The sequence below is a fragment of the Mauremys mutica genome, chromosome 1, assembly GCF_020497125.1.
Source record: "Mauremys mutica isolate MM-2020 ecotype Southern chromosome 1, ASM2049712v1, whole genome shotgun sequence".
In the NCBI taxonomy this organism is placed as follows: domain Eukaryota; kingdom Metazoa; phylum Chordata; order Testudines; family Geoemydidae; genus Mauremys; species Mauremys mutica.
Genome location: NC_059072.1, coordinates 328,285,332 through 328,307,174, shown reverse-complemented (window position 1 = coordinate 328,307,174; position 21,843 = coordinate 328,285,332).

The window sequence follows — 21,843 nt, the reverse complement described above, 5'->3', positions numbered from 1 at the left end:
CAGGGAAGAAGGGTTCTTTATGCTGCCTCAAAGTTCAGACAATTTTTTTTTTCTTTTCACGGCTTTACCCTCCCTACTTCTGAGAAAAATTGACCCGATCTGGATCCCATCTTGGCAGCAAATCAACTGTCCAGAGGAGGTCACTGTTGAGCAATATGAAGCATGGGCTCACTGAAGTACCTGCAGGCACCTATCACATGGGAGACAAGGTCTCAGGAGGCTTTAGGGCACCTCTCTCCTGATTCTGGGCCTAGTTCATTGTTTAAGGAGCTTGCAAAAGATTTGCTTTTTCCTGTGTCCAGTTCCAGATCTTCTTAAAGGTACAGTGACCTACAGTGAGGGCCTACCACAGAGCATGGGTACTCTACGTGGCATTGACGAGGAAGCAGATGCCATGTCTGACACCTGGCAGAACACTCAGCTACTTAAGAGACTGTTTGGAGTTTGTCAATTCATTTAATTCTGACTGCGATGCTGAAACCTCATGACTGGATTGAATCCAAATGCTACAGAAAATCTTTCCTGAGAAACTATATGAGGCAACTTCTAGAAAGAAAAGATTTAACAGGGAAACGCTGCCAAGTGCTGGGATCCTTGTTTGTGGTTGCATGGTATTTATTATACAACATAGGCAGGGCTCCAAAGTGTTCCACAGTTGTTTTTTTTAACAGCCAGTCCTGTGGATCAGCATGACTGGCTGCAGAGAGAGTACGGTGAGAGACAGGATTTATGGTTGATGTCAACAATCCATTCTGGCAGGTCAAACACATCCTTCAAAGGACAGCTGTCAGTCACAACAGCACCTGCCTTCTCCTCCGATTTGGAGGTGAAAGCACCAAGTGACAAACCGAATGGAAACCCAAGGACCAATTCCTCATCACCCCGCACCTTGTGCTATCATGTATATCAGTGCAGAGTGGGGGCAAAAGAGGTGCTACCATTCTGATGCACTCAGAATGCACTCAAGTAAATGTCCATTGGGCCCCCCAGTACCAGCTAATCACTTACATGTTCTCTCTTATAGCAGCTGTTTCAAGGCACCTCACCACAATGTACAGCACATTTGACAACATCACATTAATATACAGAGGCTGGAGACCTGAGTCTGGTGTCTCCTGCTTGTGAAAGCATTTCCAGCAGTGTGTGTGAATCATTCATACATTCCCATGTTATACCTGGCATTTTACCCTACTGCATAAAATGTGTAACAGTGCACTGTCCTGTGGGGCAGTTCTACTGTAGCAACGTCAATTATTCACATACTGTTTTAAACACCAGCTGTTCTGTAAACGTTTCCTCCCTTTGCTTTCTTTTTTGGAGCTAGAGAGAGAGAACATTGTCTTGTTCTACACAAGCAACTTACTCCTTTAGGAAACTCCTAGTCACTTACACACTAAGGACAAAATTAAAAATTAAAAATTAAATTAAAGGAATTATTCTATCTCCTAGAACTGGACAGGACCCTGAAAGGTCATCAAGTCCAGCCCCCTGCTTTCACTAGCAGGACCAAGTACTGATTTTGCCCCAGATCCCTAACTGGCCCCCTCAAGGATTGAGCTCACAATTTTGTGTTTAGCAGGCCCATGCTCAAACCAATGAGCTATCCCTTCCCCTTATAGCAGTTCTATGCCTGAGTCATTACAACACCTTGTATACTCTTGCCTGCTGTCAATTAAATAATAGTAATAAAAGTGGGGATCAAAAGGTGACTCAGAAATGTTGAGACTATTTTCTTCTAGGAATAACGGAGAAAGATGCTGAACCCTCTGATTTGCTCCCCTTTCAATTCAAAGCATAGACTTTTTCACACGTTGCATTAATAGCCTTTGGAACTCACCGCCACAAGATATGATTGAGGTCAGCTGTTAAACACAGTTCAGAAGAGGGGTTCACATACATATAGATAGCTATAACTGGAGCTGAAATAGCAATTATTAAAAATGGGAAAAAATATTTTGGAAGCAATATAAACCCAGATGTTTAGCGCACAGATCAATTTCTAAGTACTGGGGGCTTGGAAGAAACTCTCCTTGGGGGCAGGTTACCCCATAACTGCCTGCTGCAGACTTCTTGTTCTTTCTCAAAAGCAGCAGGTGCTGGCTGCTGCTGCCAGCTAGATTCTAGATTAGCTGGACCCCCTGAGCTGATTCAATACGACAATCCCTATACTCTTATGATCCTTCTCACCTCAACCCATCTCTTTCCTTTTACTAAAATTTCAGGGGGCCCAATATATTTTTTTTTCATGAGGTCACATTGGATAGTATTGTGAAACTTTTACACACACTCGAAGCAAGTTTGATCAGAGATGTTTCTCTAACGGTACTATGTCAATATACTGGGTTGATTTCTGTGCTGCAAAACTCACAATGTAATTTTGTTCCTTGTTATAGAGCAGGGGTGGGCAAACGTTTTAGCCCGAGGGCCACATCTGGGAATAGAAATTATATAGCAGGTCATGAATGCTCACAAATTGGGGATGGGGGTGCGGGCTCCGGGGTGGGGACAGAAATGAGGAGTTCAGGTTGCAGGAGGGGGCTCCGAGCTGGGGTGGGGGAGTGGGGTGCAGGGTGAGGGATGAGGAGTTTGGGGTGTAGGAGGGTGCTCTGGGCTGGGACTGGGGGGGGTTCAGATGATGGGAAGAGGATCAGGGCTGGGGCAAGGGATTGGCATGCGGGAAGGGGTGCAGCTGGGGATGAGAGGTTTGGGGTGAAGGAGGGTGCTCTGGGCTGTGGTAAAGGGGTTTGGAGGGTGGGAGGGGGATCAGGACTGGAGCAGGGGGTTGGGGCACAGGAAAGGCTCAGGGGTGCAGGCTCTGAGCAGCGCTTGCCTTAAGTGGCTCTCGGAAGCAGCGGTATGTCGCTTCTCCGGCTCCTATGCAGAAGCGCAGTCAGGCTGCTCTGCACACTGCCTAATCTGCAGACATCGCCCCTGCAGCTCCCATTGGAGTGCCGGAGGGGGCCGTTGGAGCGGGGCCACTGGAGCATGTAGGAGCCTAAGCAGGGCCATGCTGCAGCTTCCAGGAGCTGCGTGGTGCGGCCCCCGACCCCGCATCCTGGCTGGAGCGCCAGAGCAGGGCAAGTCCCAGACCCTGCTCCCCAGCGGGAGCTCGCTGGCCAGCTTAAAACGGCTCATGGGCCATAGTTTGTCCACTCATGTTATAGAGGATAATGGTGTCCTTTGACAGCCTCCCAAAACAAGGCTGCAGTGGCCATACTGTTGGATTAGAATCTTGCAAGGATTAGGAAACAAGCATCTCACCAGTCTCTCTCTGGAATAGCACTGAATTATACCAAGAAAAGCAAAAATATCACAGACCTAAGACAGTGGGTTCATCATGATGCTTCTAAGTCTCACGTTTGCAGAAATAAACTCTTGTTTTACAAGAAACCCGCCAAACTTTGAAAAGGCTGCTACAATTGTAATGCTTTGGTTACATCTGTGTCTGGTTTGTAGACCCTGTACATATTCCAAAGGCTCATTGTTCAGCTATTTTTCTGATTAGTGACAGGCCTTTGTGATGAAACAACTAATATCCAGGTATCTGATTCCCCTGCCTTTCTCAGTGTTGCTTGTCTGCCTTCACAGATTTGTCTAAATGTACCTCTGTCACTTATAATGCGGTAATAGGCCTCAAAATGACTTCATCATCTCGCTTCTCCTACACAGGTATGGCTGATTTTCTTTATCCTAAATTGATGCCATAATTGCACCTCTCTCTTTCCTTAGTGCTAGTACCTTTTAGACATCAGCTCCCAGAATTTGCAAGCTGTTCAGAGCAAGGAGGGAGAAAAAGCACAAGGTAATTTTGATGGTGTTAGTATTCTCTAGTGCTGGAAAATCCCTTTGGGTTTTAGGGACAGGGGTACAGCAGAGAGAGCAGCCATCTCTGGCACTGCCCCAAACACCTGGCCAAGGTGCAGTCAGAGGGGATTATGTGGGAGCATCATGATACACAGGTTTGATTCTCCCTCTGACAGAAATTGGAATGTGCTTCAGGCAGCCCTACACTGAAACTCAGGAGACTTGGGTCCTTTTCCTGGCTCTCCCCCTCCACCCTGTTGTGCAAACTTGAGCAAGTTACTCCATCCCTCTGTGCATCTGTTTGGAGCATAAACCCTTAGGGACAGACACTGTCTCTTACTGTGTGCGTAGAGCACTTAGAATAGTATAGAAGTGTGTTGATTAGGGTCTCCATGCACTACCCAGGAAAGAGCTTGGCATCACCATGGATAGTTCTCTAAAAACTTCAGTTTAATGTGCGGCAGCAGTGAAAAAGGCTAACAGTATGTTAGGAACTATAGGAAGGAGATAGTTTCTGTTTTATTTTCTATCATAATGCCATTATATAAATCCACGGTGCGCCCACATCTTGAATACTGCGTGCAGTTCTGGTCGCCCCATCTCAAAAAGGATATAGTGGAACTGGAAAAGGTTCAGAGAAGGGCAACAAAGATGATCAAAGGTAAGGAACAGCTTCCATATGAGGAGAGACTAAATGGATTAGGGCTGTTTGGCTTAGAAAAGAGATGACTAATTAGGTGGGGATATGATAGAGGTTTATCAAATCATGAAAGGTGTGGGAGAAAAGTGTTAGTTACCCTTTCCCACAATACAAAAATTAAGGGGTCACCCAATGAAATGAATAGGGGGCAGGTTTAACTCAAACAAGAGGAAGTACTTGTTCACACAATACACAATTAAGCTGCTGAACTCATTGCCATGGTATGTTGTGATGGCCAAAAGTATAACTGGGTTCAAAAAAGAACGGGATAAGTTCATGAAGGATAGGTCCATCAATGGCTATTAGCCAAGTTAGTCAGGGACACAACCCCATGCTTGGGGCAACTGTAAACCTCTGACTACCAGAAGCCAAGAGTGGAAGACAGGTGGATCACTCCATAATTGTCCTGTTCTGTACACTCCCCTGATGCAGTGGTAGAGGCCACTGTCAGAAACAGGATACTCAGCAAGATGACAATGGTCTGACCTAGTCTGGCTGCTCTTATGTATGTACTGTAATATAAATAATACAGTGATGTAGCTTTTCTGCTCTTTTTCACCCTCAGAGGACACAATCTGGCCCTCAATGAAGACAGCTCCATGTAAAGTCAAATAGTTTTTGACTAGGAGAGATATGTGAAGAGTCAAAAGAGCTCTTCTTTTTCCACTGACACTGTGGCAAAGTAGGGCTTTGTGAGCTGTTGGGTTAGATTTGTAGCCAGTGCCATGAATGCTAAACTTCAGCCTGATGCACTTTAAATCAGTGGTTTTCAAACTCCAGGTTGCAACCCAGTACTGGGTCATGGAATGGAAGGCACTGGGTCGCAGAGGCTCTGGTCCACACCACCGACTAGGCTATTAAAAGTCCCGTCAGCGGTGCTGCCAGGCTAAGGCAGGCTAGTCCCTACCTGTTCTGACATTGCGCTGCACCCCAGAAGCGGCCAGCAGCAGGTCCAGCTCCTAGGTAGGAGGGCCACAGAGCTCTGTGCGCTGTCCCTGCCCCAAGCAACAGCTAGGCACTCCCATTGGCTGGGAACATGCCAATGGGAGTGGGGGGAGGCGGTGCCTGCGGGTGAGAACCCTGCGGAGCCGCTTGCGTGCCTCCGCCTGAAAGCCAGACCTGCTGCTAGCCACATCTGGGGTGCAGCACGGTCCGCAGTGCCAGGACAGGCAAGAAGCCTACCTTAGCATCCCTGCTGTGCCACTGACCGGGAGCCATCCAAGGTAAGCCTGCACTCCAATCCCGCATCCAAATCCCCTGCCCCAGCCCTGAGCCCCCCCCAAATCCCAAAGCCCCTTCCTGCACCCCAAACCTCTCATCCCAAGCTCCACCCCAGAGCCTGCACCCCCCAACCCAGAGTCCTGACCCCCTCCAACACCCCAACCCCCAGCCAAGTGCCCCCTCCTACACCCTGAACCCCTCATTCCTAGCCCCACCCCACAGCCCTCACCCCATACCCCAACACTCGCCCCAGCCCTGAGCCCCTCCCAAACCTAAACCCCTCATCCCGAGCTCCGTTGGGTCATGGGCATCAAGAATTTTCTTCAACTAGGTCGCCAGAAAAAAAGTTTTAAAACCACTGCTTTAAATGGATGTTAGAATCCCGTGGGGTGAGGGTGAGGGTAAGGGTGGGGAAGATTTGTAATGGAAATGTCCCTGAACCATGAGGGGTCCACAAAGCTGCCAGAAACAGAGCAGGCACTGTAGGATCAAATGCCCACTGCATCTTTTTCTTTTATACTCGAGAAATAAATTGTAAGTCATCTGTTCCCATAAGGTAATGGAATGTGCATCATTCCTTGAGATATAAAGAATAAATTATACCATGAATCCAAAATATATTGAGCCTTCTAAAATAAAAAAAAGTAACTGATATGTTAACACGAATCCTTGTTAGGTGACATTGCAATGAAGCGCTATAAGGTATGGGCAAATCAGGCTGAGACACTGACTCGCTCATTCAGCTTCCTAGGCTTCAGGGAAAACGTATTGCTGGGATGCAATCTTTTAAGAGCTCAACTTGGCAGTTGACCACAGAGGAAGTCAATTGGCTCCCTGTACAATCCTTGCTTAACAGTCTAAAAAAGCCCTCTTAGTTCAGTCTCACACAGACCAATCATCTGAATGAATGTTCAAAAGCAAAAATGAGATTGTTTCAGAAAATCCCATTAAAAGGAAACTGGAGCATCTAGTTAACCATGCTGTAAACATCATTAATTACCTGAGCAAACATATTTCACAGTCGCTATGACCAGTAGGTCCAGAGAGATGAGGAAAACACTTTTATTAACCAGTAACAGGATCTGTCACCTTTGGAAATATGATCTTCAAATGTGTGTGTGTGTTTATGTGATCAGTCCCTGCAACATAACCAGGGCAATTCCTATTGACAGCTGGAAGGCAGTGAGTAAGCTAATGCAGTTTTTTCTTCTCGGAAAGCCAGGGACCATCTTAGAATTAGGCAGACCCTAGTCCGCCAGCACCCCAGAAACACACCTTTAAACACAAAGTTTTAAATGAAGAGGGGAATCTGGCTCTGGACATTCACCGCATGCAAGACCTATCCACCATTTTGAGGGCTCAAGTGGCACCTAACCATTGTGTGGTCTCTGTGTTTTGTACAGGGGAGAACTTCCCCATGAAGTTGAAGCTCAGGTGGGATTGCCTTAGACATGGCTCCTTAAACCGCCCTTGGTTCCATCAGTGGCATGGAATTCAATGTATATCAGTTAGTCGATATACTGAGACCATCAAACACAGGAGTGATAAACTACTGAGTAACAGTGAACTCTTCCAGTGAGGGGTCATGGTCCAAGAGTGCAGAGATCAGCTGAGCTCTGTAGCCAGCAGAACCACAAGGAAGAATTATAGCTCCAGGATACAAAATGTGTTTTGTTTTCAATTTTATTTATTCCATGGATCCTCGCCCTGGATCTGTCTGTTTGTCTTCCTTGTCTTGTCTTCTTCCTTGACTTGCTGCCTTTTCTGAACCCTCTTCCAGCTTCCCCCTTTCCTTTGCCTACTCAAACTCCACTTCAGTGCTTTCCCTTCCTTCCGGACCAGACTAAAAAATGTTGGGGACCTGCGCACTATGGAAATTGACCCTTAAAGCACCCACACCCACACATGCCCCATTGCACACAGACCCCCAAATGCCCCTCACCCCACCCACACACCCACCAACACCCACTTACCCTGACAGCTCCATCCCCACATCCCAGCCACCCTAATATACATCCTGCTCACTGCAGCCCCCTGGCCCAGCCCCCAACATCCCAACCCTTCCAGTATCCCCCAACCCAATCCCACATCACCCATTCCTCCCACCCCAAACATTTCCCACTTGCCCCCAACCCCAAACATTCTCCACTCACCCCACAGCCCCTACTCACTCCATCACATCCCAACATCCCAGCCCAGAACCCTTCGCCCTACAGCCCAACAAAACTCCCCACTCACCCCCATTGCCTACCAACAACTCATCCCCAGCCCCTCACCCACTGGCCCCTGGGACCTTCCTGGCCACTAACTGGTGCCCTCCCAGCTTAACACTCCATTCCCATCCTGGCCTAGGGTGGTTCCTGACAATTCCGGCCACCCAGCTCTGCTCACTCCCATCCCCCGCCCCACACTCACATGGCCCCACGCTACTCACGTTTGGCCCAGTTACACCCTGTCACAATGGAAGGGTGTCCCGGCCAAATTGGAGTAAGTGGCATTACAATCTGGGGAATGGGTTGCAGTGCCACTCAGTTTTTTATTTTTTTCTCTGGTGGTCAGGTGCTCCCCTGCGATGGGGCCCTTGGGCAAGTACACCTAGTGCACATTAGTTAATCTGGGCCTGCCTTCCTGCTGTCTGAACATTGTCCTTGCACGGTTGCCAGAGCAACTCTCTGTCTCCCCATGCTGATGAGCTTTCCTTTCCCTTGGCATGCTGCTGGGATAGGGATTCCCCATTATAGCACTTCTTGGCTGATTCTTAATTCACAGACGTGATGGCATTCCAGTGAAAGACTAAAATCCTCTTTTTTCCACAGGTAACATTGCAATGAGAGCTGGTCAGAAAATGGGATTTTTCTCCATGGAAAATTTCAACATTTTCATGAAAAAAAAATCAAAAATTGAAATTTAGCCAAAAGCTACAACGTTTTTTTTGTTTTGTTCTTTGTCTGAAATTTTTCAGTTTTCTGATGAAAAAGCCAACATTCTCAAGGAAAAGAGACATTTTCAGTCACCATTTTTGTTTAGTTGGAAATCCCAATGTATATTAAAAAAAAAGTTGACAGCAAAGTTACAATCAGCACAACTGCAACCCATTGTTTATCATTCCCCTGTCAATTGCCTTAGTCCAGAGGTTCTCACACTGTGGTCTGCAGACAATCAGTGGTCCGCGAGTGCCATTCAGGTGGTCCGCAGATAGTTCCCTATACGGTGCGCGCCTGGGCGGCTGCACACAAGACAATGAAGGGCCACCCACCTAATTAGTGGAGCTGTGCAGACGTGGCTCCACTAATTAGGTGCCTGGACCCTGGAGACGATGCACATGTAAGGTGAGGTAGTGGCCTCGGGGGGAATAAGGGCAGGTGGGAGGAGGCAGTGGGGTGAGAAAAGGGGGGTGGGAATTTGGGACATGCAGGGCTGCGGTGGCCAGAGAAAGAGGCAACTTTCCCCAGCTCCAGGGCCACGGCTGCTGTGGCGAGGGAGAGACCCTCCTGTCTTCCCAGCCCCAGTTCGGGGGCTGCTGCGGCGAGGGAGAGAGGGCACATCCATCACATTAGAAAGGTCAGACTACTGATATTAAAATATGAGTTGTGTGCTTTTATCTGAACAAAAAAATGTTAATTATTAAGGGTCTTTTTATAAAGTGCTTTTATCCAAAGCACTTTGCAATAGTTAGCTAACGGTACAAACAACATTTGGAAAGATCATTAAGTGTTCCGCCAAGACCCTCCGCAATTTTCAAGTGGTCTGCGAAAAAAAAGGTTGAGAACCACTGCCTTAGTCATTAAGCAGGCTCTCGTGGATTTCTGACTCCCTTCTCCATGTTTGACCCTACTCAATATTTTAAACATGTTCTGAAAATCAGGCTTCCCTGGAGAGCTAAAGCATGTTCTCTCATTTCTCATCCTTATGAGAACTCTGGTAAAGGGGACAAAACAACAACAACTGTCTTTACAATGATCTGGTTTCCAGTTTAAAAAAAAACGGTTGGCTGAAATATCACCCCCTCTATGTTTTAAAAGACTCTGAGAATTTCCAAGACTTCCACAATTGGAAGGCCCCATATACATTTCATCCCTGACATAATCCCATCCTGAGAAGTAACCACACTACAGCACCATAAAGAGAAAGCCATTAGAAAAGTGATGTCGGAGAGATTTGTTGAAAAAGCTACAGGCACAAAAAGCTTAAATTAGACAGCTACAAAGAAGCTTTTAAAATAAGGGACAGGGAATAACTATGAGTCATTCAACTCAGCATTATGGGAGTTTCGTTAGAGAATATTTCCTCTAACTGATGGGAATAACTATGGCCCTTGAAATGACTAGAACTGGGTACTTTTTATTGTTAACAGAGGTCAGTTTCCATTCAAAGGAAGCAGGCTACAACATGGCTACCAGTGGAAAGGGGTATGAAATTAAATCTTTGCCTCTACTTCCATGATATGTATAGAGCTATGACAGAGAGAGTAGGTGAGGCCTGCACTCAATCGCTTAGAGGTTAATTAGTGTCCCAGGAGAAGCTGATGGGGGTAATGAACTCAGCTGGCCCCATCAGCCCACAACTGATAAAAGAGGCACAGGAAGGCTGTGCAAGGGGAGAGAGGGAGGAACAGGGCTAGCTGAGCCTAGCCATACCAAGACCTCAAAGTAGGGCGATCTCTGTTCCCCTCAGGTCCTGCTGAGGTGGCCTAAAGCTCAGCAAAGATTGTAAATAGGTGGGAGCATGAGCGACTGTGGTGATACTGGTGAAGGGGAATTGAAATAAAGCAGTTTCTGCAGGGAAGATGACAGGGGCAGAGGTTGGCCCTTGTTACAAGAGACCTGTGATATACCAAGGAGACATGCCATATCTGCCATGGGTGAAGCAGCGTTCCCAAGCTGGCTTGGCCTCACTGACTTAAACATACTGTGCAGCTATTTTACTCTAACCCGTGAGCTGCCCAGATCTGACAAGCTAATGAGGATGGTGCTCGATCAGTACTTGGATGGAAGACGTCCAAAAAAAATCCAGAGAATAGTATTGATGTTTCAGTAAGTGATGCTCTTCCCTCTGAATCTACGCTCCATGTCCCAAGCAAGGTGTTAAGGTCACAGCGCTGTCTTTCATGTTAAATACCAAACATATGCCCTGATCAAGAATCCACAAGAGCAGAGGTGTTAGCCCTAGTTTTCAGGCCAAACCCTGGTGTAAGGTCATAGAAGTTAAAAGAAGAAAAGATTTAACAGCATTAGATCATCAAGTCCACCTCCCCGCTACCAAGGCAGAACACATCGCTGTCTAGGGGACGTATCAGATATTAAATCAATTTACACTGTTGTCATGGGTAATTGCATTCTGCCTGTCTAAATGGTATTCTTCCCTGCTGTTGAGTTTTTGCCATGCATAGTTAAACAGCTGCTACATTCCACCCCAATGATGGATGATCTAATTCTTACCTATAAAGCTTCTAAAGTGCTTTGGGACCCATCCAGATGAAAGGTGCAGTGAAAATGAGCATTTTTTTTCTCTTATTCACATAGAGGCTGAAAGTATTTAGCAAACACATGGCATAGAGTTCGTTCCATTGTCTGTTGGAAGTATTTATTTCAGTTTTGTGAAAGGACTATTATTTTAAAATATTAAAAGACAGGATGTGTTAGCATAACCGAGCTGTGTGCACAGGAAGCCAAATTGCAGTGGTAGTGACAGTAATCACAGCTGGGTGATCTTGGGTGAGTCACTTAACTCTCCCTGCCTCAGTTTCCCATCTGTAAATATGATTAATAATATGTCCTTTCTCCCCCTCTTTGTCAATCTTGTCTGTTTACATTGTAAGGTATTTGGGACAGACACTATCTCTTATTAAGAATCTGTGCAGCATCTAGCAGAGTGGGGTCCTGATCTAGATGCTACTGTAATACCAATAAAAATAGCAATAATTAGATTTTTTTCTTTGAAAACATTTTTCTTTGAACCAAGAAATAATCATTGACTTCACTAGAAACCAAAATCAGCCATGCAAATCGGAAACTGTTAATTATTTGTCTGAAAACTAATTGGGAGAGAAAACAAAGCCTGAACCCTTCATGCGCCTCTGTACCAAAATCTGAGCATCTGCAATGGAATAAAGTTGTTAAGAAAAGCTCTACGCCCTTTTCAAATATTTGCAACTTCAGCTTAATTTCAAAACGCAGTTGTGGATTGAGCTAAACCTGCTTGTGGGTGGGTGAAACCATGGCCTGTCATTCGAGATAAATGTATAGATTTGGTGGAAACAGTAGCCATAGCACGCAAAACTCAGGCGCATTGAAAAGCTTGAGTAGAAACTCAGTCATGTGGCCGCAAGGGCTAGTGCTTTAATTGGTGGAACTGTTTTGGTTTGTGCGTGTGTGAGAGAAGGGGCAGAGAGGAAGAGAAGCAGCCAGAAAGCCAAGCAGACAGTGCTGGTGCTCGTGATGGCCCTGAGAGAAAGCTAGTGGTGTGTATTTGGTTGTCATGGTTTTTGTTCCTATGGCAACTGAGTTAGATTATTAGGGGATAGCCCAGCCGGTTTCGGCCGGTTGGGTGAGCTCTGTGTCTGTAAATAAAATGGTAGTTTTGTTAGCTGTCTGCTGTCTGGCCTCAAGTGATTTCTTCCTAAACTGGCTGCCACCAAGGATATAACAAGTGGCGACGAGGGTGAGATTCCGGTGCTGCTCCAGTAACAGAAGGAAGTAGAAGTCAAGGTAAAGAACAAACAAACAAAAAAAAGCTGCTTGTTTGCACTGACTGTGAAAGTGAAACTAAAAATCATGGCTACTCTGACCAGGCCACTGGAACCTTTTGATGAGAATATAGAGCAGTGGCATGTGTATACTGAGAGTTTTGAGCTTTTTGTTATTGCAAATGACATTACAGAAGCGAAGAAGGTGCCAATATTCTTAAGTGTTGTAGGGGCTAAAACCTACTCCCTGTTAAGCCAGCGACTAAATCTTACAGTGACATTGTGGAAATCCTGGGGTCCCATTTTTCCCCAAAACCACTGGTAATTGCTGAAAGATATAGGTTCCACAAAAGAGACCAAAAGGAAGATGAAACAGTTGTACAATTTGTAGCAATTTTAAAAAAGCTAGCAGAACACTGTGAATTTAAAGAGATGTTAAATGATGCCCTGCGTGACAGGTTAGTGTGTGGCCTCTACAGTGAAGCTATACGGAAGCGCCTACTGACAGAGGCTCAGCTTACATTCCAGAAGGCTGTTGATATTGCTGTCTCCATGGAACTGGCTACAAGGGAGGCGCAATACATCGGTGCATCCCCTAGGGTGCAAAAAGTGTCACAAGAACCGACCCACAAAACTGTGCAGAGTCAGGAATGTTACCGCTGTGGTAAGCCGGGTCACCAGGCATCAGAATGCTGGTGTAAGGACCTGGTGTGTCGACACTGTGGCAAAAAGGGACACATTGAGTGTGCCTGTAAACAAAAGAAAAAGAGGCCTGTGGTCTGGCTGACAAAAAGAGGAACCCTGCATACCCTAGAGCAGACCCAGGATGATCAAGGTGACACCTCATCGCAAGAGGAAGTGCCACTGCATGTTTTGTCTTTGGCAATGGGCTCACATGAATACTGGGTAACCCCGTTGTTGGATGGCAAACCTATACGCATGGAATTGGACACCGGTGCAGCCGTCTCGCTGGTCTCCGAGACTGTGTATAAAGAAAAGCTACAGCATCTTCCGCTTAAGGCAACAAAAACTGTTCTGAAGACGTATACGGGAGAAGCTGTGCCCATGTTGGGCACTATTGATGTTAAGGTGGAGCTCAATGGCCAGGCTGCTAAATTGCCACTGTTTGTGGTGAGAGGTAACTACCCAGCCTTAATGGATAGGTCTTGACTTGGAAAGATTCAGCTGAACTGGGCAGAAGTGCACCGGATGACTAAAGAAGAAACCAGTCTAACCCCTATACTAAGGAAACATGCTGCTGTTTTTGGAGATGATTTGGGAAGCATGAAGGGAATCACTGTGACATTGAACATTAAACCTGACAGTCCACCAAAATATCTGAAAGCCCGAACTGTGCCATATGCCATCAGGCCGAAAGTCGAAGCAGACCTGGAGCGCCTGGTCACCAATGGAGTCCTAATACCAGTTACCCATAGCTCATGGGCCACTCCTATCGTTCCAATCGTGAAGAAAGATGGCTCTCTCCGGATTTGCGGTGATTTTAAAGTCACTGTCAACCCAGTGTTGTGTGCAGAGCAATACCCGCTTCCCCGCATCGATGACCTCTTCGCAGGCCTGGCTGGGGGACAAAAGTTCAGTAAGATTGATCTGAGTCAAGCATATTTACAGATGCACGTCGATGAAAAGTCCCAAGAGCTGTTGACTATTGTGACTCATAAGGGGCTTTATCGATACTGTCGCCTACCCTTCGGAATAACGTCTGCTCCCGCCCTGTTCCAGAGGGCTATGGACCAGATCTTGTGTGGCTTGTCAGGAGTTCAGTGCTATCTGGATGATATCCTGGTCACTGGAAGAAATAAAGAGGATCACTTAAAGAATTTAGAGGCTACCCTACAAAGACTGGAAAAGTATGGCCTACGAGTTCGCAAAGACAAGTGTGAATTCTTCAAGCCCTCTGTTGAATATTTGGGACACATCATTGATTCTGCAGGTCTTCATAAGGCCCCTGCAAAAGTTAAAGCTATTGTGGAGGCTCCCCCACCACGAAATGTAAGCCAGCTGCGCTCATTTCTAGGACTACTGAACTATTATGGAAAGTTCATCTCACAGTTAGCCACACTGCTAAAACCACTTCATGAGCTCCTTGGGCAGAACAAGGCCTGGAAGTGGACTGAAGCCTGTGATGTTGCATTTAACAAAGCTAAGGATGCACTGCTAAATTCTGAAGTTCTAACGCACTTTGATCCATCCTTACCCCTACAATTGGCCTGCGATGCCTCCCCTTATGGAGTGGGAGCAGTCGTTTCACACATTATGCCTTCGGGAGAAGAGAGACCTATTGCTTTTGCTTCACGCAGTCTAAGCAAAGCAGAAACTAACTACGCCCAAATTGAACGTGAGGCATTAGGAATTGTTTTTGGAATTCGGAAGTTTCATCAGTACCTGTTTGGGCGAAAGTTTACTCTTCTCACTGACCATCGACCTCTGACGTCATTTTTGGACCTTATACAGGCATTCCCCCATTAGCTGCTAGTCGTATGCAATGTTGGGCATTGTTACTTTCAGCACACACATATGAAATCAAATATCGGAAATCCACTCTGCACGGCAATGCAGATGGCCTCTCAAGGTTGCCTATGTCAGTCAAACATCAAGATAGTGCCCAAAAGGAAATCTTCTACTTTGAACAGGTAGAGAATACACCCATCACTGCTACTCAGATAAAGAAGGCAACTCACGTTGACCCAGTATTGTCCCAAGTTATGGACCTGGTGATGCATGGAAAATCTCGACAAACCTCTCCAGTCTCACCCGACCTTGTTACCTACATGTCCAGGAGGACGGAGTTATCGGTCCAATCTGGTTGTTTGTTGTGGGGGAGACGTGTCATTATTCCACCACCACTGAGATCACAGATGTTAGAACAGCTACATTCCGGTCACTGTGGAATAGTGTGCATGAAGGAAATTGCACGAAGCTATTTTTGGTGGCCTGGATTGGACAGTGCTATTGAAGAGAAGGCAAAAGCTTGTATGTCATGTCAGGGTGTGAGGAATGCACCCCAATGGGCGCCCCTACACCCATGGGACTGGCCTGAAAACTCGTGGCAACGTATTCACGTTGACTTCGCTGGCCCCCTTGAAGGAAGCATGTTCTTGGTGGCAGTAGATGCCCATTCTAAATGGCCAGAAGTCTCTATAATGCAGTCCACTACTGCAGAGAGTACTATCCAAAAACTACGAGGACTCTTTAGTCGTTTTGGTCTGCCAGAACAACTTGTGAGCGACAACGGACCGCAGTTCGTCTCTCAGGAGTTTCAAAATTTTATGAAGGCAAATGGGATACACCACATCACGTCAGCACCATATCATCCATCCACCAACGGATTAGCTGAAAGATTTGTGCAGACAATGAAACACGCTTTGAAATCAGCAAGGGGACAACACTCCATTCAAAAGCGTCTGGATATCTTCTTACTTTCCTATAGAAACACACCTCATGCTACGACCAAGGCATCTCCGGCCTTTCTAATGATGGGACGACAGCTGCGCACTTGCTTTGATCTGCTGAAACCTTCTGAACCCCGACAAATTGTGCAACATCAGCAGCAAAATCAAGTTATCAGACGGGCACCCAGAGCAAAAGAGCGAACCTTTAGCCCGGGACAGCCAGTTTTGGCTCGGAATTATACTTCCAGAGCTAAATGGGTCCCTGCCACAATCATCACTCAAACAGGACCTGTTTCCTACACAGTCCGGACTGCAGAGAATCTTACCTGGCGGCGACATGTAGATCAGCTGTTGCCAGGTCATGCCAGTCCTCAGGACACATCTGCAGTTGAGTGGTCTGACTTCACCACTTCTGGTGAGACACCGAATCACAAATCACCTGTTTCTGACTGTTCTCCTCCATTACTGCCAGCGGCTGAGATACCCCTTTGCCCAGCACGAGCTGATACCACCTCCTCACCTGTTCATGCTGCGGACCCAAGAGCCCATGGTACTTTCGGGTGCAACAACACCAGAAGTTCGCCGTAATCCACTTAGAGACAGAAGGCCTCCTCATCGGCTGGATCTTTAGCTAGGGCGAACCCACGGTTATGGGGCAAAATAATCCCCAGGGTTTAGCCGGGAATGGAGGCAGTCTACCCTCCTTCTCTAGTCTAGTGTGTGTTTTATTTAGGGGATGTTCTTATTAGGGGGGGAGGAATATGTTGTGTATTTGGTTGTTATGGTTTTTGTTCCTATGGCAACTGAGTTAGATTATTAGGGGATAGCCCAGCCGGTTTCGGCCGGTTGGGTGAGCTCTGTGTCTGTAAATAAAATGGTAGTTTAGTTAGCTGTCTGCTGTCTGGCCTCAAGTGATTTCTTCCTAAACCGGCTGCCCCCAAGGATATAACAGCTAGAGAGAGAGATTTTTGGACACAGACTGCTGGCTGCAAGGCAGGTTTGGAATAGTGAGCAAAAGAAGTTTGTCTCCTGCTGTTTGATTGTTACTGTGTTCAGGGAAACAGGACTTCATGTATAATCTTTGTCAGCAAACAAGACAATCTGGCAGCAAATGCAACAGGAGCTGGTTATTCTCTACCATCGCACCTGTTAGGCATTCCTCTCAGACTTCTCAGCTTGTGATTGTCCTGGTACACGGCGAGATCCTTGTACAGGACAGAACCTTCTGTAGCATTCATTGGAGCAAACTACAACAGTGCACAGGTGCACACTGTACCACAGACATTATGCATCTGCCCCAGAGGGCTATGCTGGGAATTGTGGGATTGGAGCAACAATCCATGGGCCCTACACCTCTTGCAGCAAGTGCTATGTGTGGACACAATGCATTGTGCACACCCAGACAGGCTGGCCAGTGTGGACTCTGCACAACGTTGTGAGTGGAGCAGTCCCAGATACACCAGTGATTTCTCTAGCATAGACCAGACCATAGACAGTACCACAGAAATGTAACCAGATGCCACACATGCTGCACAACAGAAGCAGCGATGGAAAAGTTTAGCCAAGGACAATGGAGAAAACGTGTATTTTCAGATTTCATTTTGGCCCTGACTCATCAAAGCACTTAAGCATGTGTCTGCTGATGCCATCCAACCATCACATTTTAGGTCTTCCAGAGGGTTTTTTCCGTCTTGCTTTCATTGGATTGAAGTCAAAGATGATTCTTGCAGAGACGTTTGTAGGCATTCGTAGCAAATGACCATACCACCTCAGAGAGCACTGGGTGACCATTTGAGAGAGAGGGACCTATTTACTCAAAAGATGGATCTCTTTATTCAACTTGAATTCAAATGATTTGATGTTTTTGATCTCTCAGATATGCTCCATCTGAATGGACTAGTATAGAACTATATAATAGTGCAAATAATAAGCTTTGGCGGTGAGTGGGCACCAGTGTGGCACGTGTGTAAGGTGTGCGGCCAGCGTGTGAGAGGAACAGGCACCAGCGCTAGAGGGGTCTGAGGGAGAAAAAACCTTACACAGTCTGAAGAGATAGCTCAGTGCTTTGAGCACTGGCCTGCTAAACCCAGCACTGTGAGCTCAATCCTTGAGGGGGGGCCACTTAGGGAGTTGGGGCAAAAATCTGTCTGGGGATTGGTCCTGCTTTGAGCAGGGGGTTGGACTAGGTGACCTCCTGAGGTCTCTTCCAACTCTGATATTCTATGATTAATAAACAAATAATAATAGAACTAATGTGTGTTTTCATTGTGCTGAGGAAAGGAGATAGAATACCAGCACTGACCACATTTTCTCATGTCAAAACGAATAGGAAAAGTGTATAAAAGATGTGGCCAGCCTGTGAATATTTCCTTTTCAAAGAGCTCCCACTGTGTTCACTAACAGCTGCAGACACACAATTACCGTAATTGACAGAGTACTAGAAGGTTCAAATTATATGTTTAAATATTTACAGACTCCCGGATGGATGTGATGATCTAACAGGGTCTTTCCTGTCTCTAATTCCTGTGATTCAGTTGTTGGATAGTTTTATTCTTTTCTTTGAAGTAGCTTTGGCTTCCCCATGTTTCCCACCAGCCTTCAGAGGATGAGCTGGTGACCGTCTCTCCAGAACTAGCACTCACGTTGCATTGGTCAGTGAGGGTTCACTGGAGGGAAATAAGGAATTCCCACCCAACATGGGGTTACAAAACGCCACAGTTCCAAACTAAGAGGAGCTTAGATCTCTGAGCCCTAACATGGGAGCCGGTTGTGCTACACCGGGACAGCCCACTGTCTTTGCCCTGAAAGAGATCTGTTCCAGCTTCAAAGTGCAGTGACTGTCAATGGGAATTGTGCATGTAATTCTCCAGTGACTCAATGGGAAAATTAGAGCCTGGAGTCTCTAAATAAAAGAAAACACTGAATTAATTAATTTCTTTAATCAAGGAAATAAATAGCAATGGAAATTTTCTACTCAGGCATGTTGTCCAAATGATGGAGTGACTCAGCAAGCTAAGTAATTGGCCTGTTATGTGACTGCACTTGAAGATGCAGTTGGGGTCTGTATTTTTTTTAAAGCCTTGTTGGTAATGAATAAATTGAAATAGAAGAATTAGCACAAGGTTGTCAGACCTGTGGTTATAAAAGACCCTGCTGTCTGTTGCGAAACAAATGAGGGTTCAGTGCCAGAGAATAATTAACTTCTGTAGCACCAAACTAGAGAGTTTCATAAATAAATATCATTAATAAGAGGATCCAGCTGTGGAACAAACTTTCCCAAGGAAATTAGACTGATCTGCGTGCGAGCACATTTAGATAACTCTGCAAGACCCTGTATGCTACAGCTTTTCTGTGAGAACCAGAATGACATTAACAAGTCTCCCCTCCTCCAAATCTCTCTCTCTCTCTCTCACACACACACACACACACACACACACACACACACACAGAAACAAAACATACCCCAACTGACACTTCCTACAACTAGGGTGACCAAATGTCCCAGTTTTATAGGAACAGTCCCGATTTTTGGGTCTTTTTCTTATATAGGCTCCTGTTACTCCGCACCCCCTGTCTTGATTTTTCACACTTGCTGTCTGGTCACCCCACCTACGAGGAAAGTGAGAAAAATCTCCATAAAGTCCACTAGGGGCCTCATTATACCAGTCTAATCAATGTGGAAGATGCTGTGATGATGAGTAGTAATACAAAGCCTTAAGATAGATAGAATGAATAGAAATGCACCTTCTGGTAAAGGGCCATAATGGTAAACTGAACAGCTTAATGTGGACAACACATACATTCTGGGAGGAACAAAACCACAGTGAAAACGAAACAACTAGAAACATTCCATAAAGATCGGAAATGCACTAGGCAAGAATTGTGTGAAGAAGATTGGGCAGACATTTTTATATTTATAAATCAAAGAAAATAAAATCTTGCATTATTTTATTGTTCTGTGTGCAAAATGAGCCACACAGCTTCAGGTGTGAACCATCAAACATTGCTCTAGCAGTACGGTAGACCTCTGTGATTATACAGAACTTTTGTAATAATCAGACTATACGAACAATTAAGAAATTTAAAGTTTTTTTAATATTAACTTATGTTTGTTCAGAATCATTATACTGTCATTACTAAACTGTTTAAAGCTGGTTTATTATTGTTAATTACACTGAAAAGAAAATGGTTCCTATTGGAATAGCCTCCTTCAATACAGAACTTGGGTAACTAACTAGTGAAGGAAGTGATTTCAGATTACAGGACTTCACTAAATTTGTAGAGAAATGGGGCATACCACTATTGATTTTTTTCAAAGATCAGTATTGAACTGTACATACCATATAAATGTGGGCCCTTAAATAGGCTTTACTATGCCACAATTGCAAAAAAATAAGTAACGCGCAGACATTCCCAATGGGTTTTTCTCTATGCAAGTCCTAATGTTGGTGAGTGTGAGGGATAAAGTGTTAATAACCCTGTCACAGTTCCGAGGGAAGCTGTCCCTTTGACCCCTCACTCAGTCTCTTTGTGAGTCACCTTTCAAGCGACAGGCCAACCGCCTGCACTTCTCTAAGGGTGGAATCCTGAGATTTACCCCGCGTTTAGACTGGGTCACCAGGATACAACACCTCTGTTTACCAACCTTAGCAGCCCAATTGGGTCTGGTGCCTGCCAGACTCATCCCTTCAGTGACCCGAGACCAGTATGAAAATACAGTGACACAGGACAGCCACTACAAAACAAAGTATTATTTATTTATCCACAGAAACCAAAACAGTGAGGGAAAGGGTTCAAACAACAAAGTCTATATGCATATTGTCTTACCTAAAAGCTGTTTCCCAGCAGTCCCTGTTTCCTCTCTCTCTCTCAGATTCAGGGCTCAGGTTTTTATACTCTTTTCAGATCCTTTGTTTTATATTTCCCACAATTTTCCAGATTGTGCACAACTCCCCTCCCCTCCTTACCAGCCTGTTGATCATAGTGTGGTCAGAATAAACTGTGGTGAGTGATCGGAGGGATTGAAGTGTTCTCCTACTGGTTTTTGAATGTTATGATTCCTGATGTCAGATTTGTGTCCATTTATTCTTTTGTGTAAATTGTCCGGTTTGGCCAATGTACATATCTGATATCAGGAATCATAACATTCAAAAACCAGTAGGAGAACACTTCAACCTCTCTGGTCAATCAGTAACAGACCTAAAAGTGGCAATTCTTCAACAAAAAAAACTTCAAAAACAGACTCCAACGTGAAGCTGCAGAACTGGAACTCATTTGCAAACTGGATACCATCAGATTAGGCCAGAATAAAGACTGGGAGTGGTTGGGTCATTACAAAACCTAAACTTAATTTCCCCAATACTAATTTCTCCCTACTGTTACTCACACCTTCTTGTCAACTGTCTGTAATGGACCACTCTCTTACCACTTCAAAAGTTATTTTTCCTCCCTTGGTATCTTGTTGTTAATTGATTTAGCTCATTAGACTGTCCTCACACTTGGTAAGGCAACCCCCATCCTTTCATGTATTTATACTTGCTCCTGTATTTTTCACTTCATGCATCCGATGAAGTGGGTTCGAGCCCACAAAAGCTTATGCCCAAATAAATGTATGCCCAAATAAATAAGATGCCACAAGGACTCCTCATTGTTTTTGCTGATACAGACTAACACGGCTACCACTCTGAAACCTGAATTAACTGTTTGAACTCATATAGCAGACAGCGCAATAGTGGTCAATTAAACATAGGTCCCCATAATATTAATTAAAAAATAGAGATTTCCCATGTTCTTCGCACCCAAAGGACACTGAGAGCTTTTCAACTTAGGGAAGAAACTAGTATCTAAATTATAAGTGATCTCTTCAAGGGAAATGAGAGTATGAATTTCCAAGAAGTTTAAAATAAATTACAGTGCCTGGTATTGTCAATATTCACAGCATTAGTCATAATGCTACATGCCTACCCTAAATACGACTCTCACCAACGTAGAAATGAGGAAAAGTGGAAGTCTTTGGAACAGAG